The following is a 4646-nucleotide window of genomic DNA, read 5'->3' as shown; positions in this document are numbered from 1 at the left end:
ATATATATATATATATATACATATATATATACATATATATATATATAGGTATATCTACATTTGTATCCACATCTATATTCACATCAGTTTTCACATACCTATACCTATACCAACATCTATATCATTATCTATATCTTTATCCATGTATTTAAACCATCAGTTCAAACTGTAATTCCATTTTCAGTTCAGTACTACATGGTTCACCCTAGTCCTCTCCTTTACATGTTTGTAACTCCCTTTTCCAGCAGTGATAAACATGGCTCTTATTATCTGCAATATATTTACTGATTTGCTCGATTCTGGAACGTGCAGGATATAGTTTCAGAATTATACCATTGCAAAAATCAAGCCTACTAACTAGAATTCAATTATTGTTTGAAATTTAATAGTCAAAATACTGTACTAAAAAGTTATGTAATTAATCTGAAACATGGCTTCATTTACTTCTATTTTGATTCTATTTTAGAGATTTCTCCACATCCTTGTTTATTTTATTTTGTTTAATTCATTTCTTTTCATTTTATATTTCCAGTACCTAAAATCTTGACATGATTCTGAGAGTTAAAACTATACAAAAGGCATACTCAGATAAATTTTACTCACCTTCCACTTCTCCAACTCGTCCATCACTTTCTCATCCCCTGCAGGTAATCAAATCTCAGTAGTTTCTGCTTTACTTTTTTCTTTTTCTTTTTCCAAAAATAAGGAGATACCTGTATACACGTCTATATTCCTATTTTCTCTTCCTAGTGCACAAAAGGGAGCATGCGGTACATATTCTTTTGTATTTGTTTTTTCCCCCGACAATGTATCCTGGAAATCACTATATCAGTTTAAATATACCTTCCAATAAAAAACTCCACTGTGTGTATGTATCATAAATTATTTATTTAATCTTCTCTATATAGACACATCATTTCCACTGTTGTTGAATAAGAAACAAATGCGATAATGAAAAGACTTGTGCTTTTTTTCTTTTTCCTTTGCTTTTCTCTATCTCCTCCTTCTCCTCCTCCTGGCATTTTTGCAGTGTACCCTCTGGATAAATTTAGGAAAGTGGTACTTCTGAGTCAAAGGGTAAATACATAAGTACATTTGTTAAATTTCACCACATTCCCTCCCATAAAGATTGTACTATTCTGCATTCCTACTAGCAGTATATGAGAGTGCCTGTTTTCCACAGTCTTGCCAACAGAGGGTGCGGTCGAGCTCTCAAATTTTTGACAATGTGATATGCAAGAAATTGCCAGTGTGTGGTTTTAAATTACATTTTCCTCATTATATGCAAAATTTAGCATATTTTTAGAAGTTTAAGAACTTTTATGTTTCTTTAAAGTTGTTTTGAAATATAAAATTGTTCATGTTTTCTTTCCTGTTTTGTCTATAATTTTTGTTTTGGTGGTTGTTGTTAGACTTCATCATTTAGATTTCTTTATTATAATATTAATAATTTATCTCTAACATATGCTGCAAATATTTTCTTTCAAATAGTAATTTTCCATTAACTTTGCCCATATTTCTTTCTTTCTTGCTATGAAATTTTTATTTAATTTTAAGCAATAGAATTTATCCTATCTTTTATTTAGTGTGGACTTTAAGTCATAGCTGAGAAAGTTGATTTTTCAGGAGTTTGGACAGGCTACTAGTGAATCCTTTTCTCAAAGAGTCCTTGCTGGAGAATGGAAGGGAAACAACCATTTTGTAGATGACATATGTTGTTGCTGATCTGCTGACTCACTTCATTGGCAGGAAGCAGCATATAGAGCTGCAATCGCTCTACCTTCCTTGAATTTTCCACATTTCCCCTAGAGGGGTGGGATAGGGAGGGTGGGAGGGAGAAGCAAGAGGGAGGGGATTTGGAGATATATGTGTACGTATAGCTGATTCACTTTGTTATACAGCAGAAACTAGCACAACAATGTAAAACAATTATACTCCAATAAAGATGTTTAAAAAAAAGAATGCATTTTGCATATTTTATTGAGTTTTCTCCAAGATACTGTGTTTTTCTAGCAGCTTTATAACTATCTGCAACCAATCATGGAATAGAACAATGTACCTAAGCATCCCCTACGAAGTTTCTAAGCCATATGATATTACAACGTAGAATACTGCAATATGTTAGAACTGTAAGTGACAGAAGTTGCACATAAAAATTGTTTTATTTTTGAAATAGTGTCTATATATTTTCACATTATTTAGTTAGCATTATACTTTTAATAAACATCTCGATGTAATTATTTAGTTCTCTTGTGCCATAAAAAGTGACGATCCTTTTTTCTTCTAAGTCATGAAAAGGCAATGCTTTTAAAAAAGACTCTTAAGTATAAAATATTTAATAAATGAGCAGTTAATAACCGTGTGGACTAGTCACTAGATGGCAGACAACTGGATATTTGGGGGATATGAAAATATCAGTAGATGGTTTGCAATAGAAACAAGTAGAAACTTGTAAAAAGGCATAATACTAATAAGAGGGGTAAAATAATGGAAGGTTCTTTTCCAACATGCTTTTATTTTCCCAAGTGTATCATGATCCTGAGTAAGCAAATTAGTGAATCATGTCAATTGCTATATAAAAATGTTAAATCATGTGACTCAATTCACAGCTTTCAGAACTCCATGAAAGAAAATGTTTAACCTATGTTAGGCAAAGCATCATGTGGTACAGATATAAAACAGGATTTATTGGGAGAAAACTGAAAAGCAGAGAAATGTAGAACACACACGTTTCCCTGAACTCTCCCTATCCCACGGTGTAGGCTGGGCATAGGTCTGCACACATCATGTTGTACTAGACAGGAGGAACCTTCCTCCCAAATCTCTAAATAGTTATGTATTTATAATGCAGAGCAGGAAATCTATGTAACTAAGACACAGAGGAACTCTCTGGTCAGGGAAGTGGTCTTGTTAGAAATGGGAATTTTCTGAAGCCCTGTAACTGGTATTTGCCTGTCATTCTGATGAGCTAACTCAGACTACTGAGCCACTCTTCTAAGCTATTAAAGGAAGGAAAGAGATTAGCCACCAGAACCCTCCATATTTGTTGCTCCTTATGTATTTAATCAGTGTAGCTTGAAATTTCCATAAGATAGTTCCATGGATTACAAATAAAATGGTGTACCCATAATTGTAGTGTATAACTTTTTTTTTTTTTTTTTTTTGCTTTTTTTTCCCACATCTGTCAAGGATTTTTGTCTTCCTTCTAGAAGGAGAATGTATTTTTCCCCTTTGGGAAATACATTTTATGTAGTTTTCATAAGACTAATTCTGCCCCGACTTTTTCCTTCCGGGCAACAATGACTGGGCCAGTGCCGCAACATCAGGCATGTCCAATCAGTCTCCCCCTAGACAGTTTCTCCCACAGCTATCATGGATAAAGATCCTCTTTTTGATGGCGATGTTAAGCTGTAGATTATGAATCCAGGGCTTCCAGCAGCAATTCCTTCCTTCTAACAGAAAGAATCAACATAACAAGATAGCAGTGGCAAAAGTGGAGGGAAAGAGGAGAAATAAGTGATGACGTTGTTTAAGCTTTGTATTCAGTTATGACCAAACCCAAGTCCATTTTCCTTTTGTATAGATAAATAAATTTCCATATTGAATTTAATTAATTTCAGTTGAATTACCCTCATACCTGAATGAGCCATAACTGGAATAATAGTGAAAAAATATCTGCTACTTCCATTTTTGCCAGCAGAATTAATTATTCCAGTTCTCATAGAGTATGAGACCTATGTTTCCAACTTAGAGGTAATTGATGTACTTTTAGTATACTAATATTATGACTGACAATTGATATTGTGGAAGACAAAAAATGTACTTTCTAAGAGAGGATGATTCACTACATTGCAACAGTTGAGGAGAATATTTTTTAAAAAACTGGAAGAATTCTAATGCAATAATACCAGAAACAGAAGCAATAGTATCAACCACAGTATCTTCTACAGAAATTTCATATACCTTTTCATTTAAAAAATACTGTATAAAGTAAGAATTCAATCTTTTATGTCCCTAGAAAGGGAAAAGAATACTAGTAATGTATTCTGTTTACTTTTACAATATAGTCTAGCTGAAAATTCAAAACAATTTTCTTAGACAATTATGTTGCTCCTCTTTACTCCATAAATCTAAGATATATGTTGAGATATATACTGTCTATCTGTATTATAATTCCTCTAGTTTTTTTTTTAACATCTTTATTGGAGTATAATTGCTTTACAATGGTGTGTTAGTTTCTGCTTTATAACAAAGTGAATCAGTTATATATATGCATATGTTCCCATATCTCTTCCCTCTTGCATCTCCCTCCCTCCCACCCTCCCTATCCCACCCCTCTAGGTGGTCACAAAGCACCGAGCTGATCTTCCTGTGCTATGCGGCTGCTTCCCACTAGCTGTCTATTTTACGTTTGGTAGTGTATGTATGTCCATGCCTCTCTCTCACTTTGTCACAGCTTACGCTACCCCCTCCCCATATCCTCAAGTCCATTCTCTAGTAGGTCTGTGTCTTTATTCCCCTAGGTTCTTCATGACATTTTTTTTTCTTAGATTCCATATATATGTGTTAGCAAACGGTATTTGTCTTTCTCTTTCTGATTTACTTCACTCTGTATGACAGACTCTAGGTCCATCCACCTCACTACA

The sequence above is a fragment of the Monodon monoceros genome, unplaced genomic scaffold, assembly GCF_005190385.1.
Source record: "Monodon monoceros isolate NGI ecotype Baffin Bay Population unplaced genomic scaffold, NGI_Narwhal_1 Super_Scaffold_22, whole genome shotgun sequence".
NCBI classification, from domain to species: Eukaryota; Metazoa; Chordata; class Mammalia; order Artiodactyla; family Monodontidae; genus Monodon; species Monodon monoceros.
Note: the sequence above shows the minus strand (reverse complement) of the source record.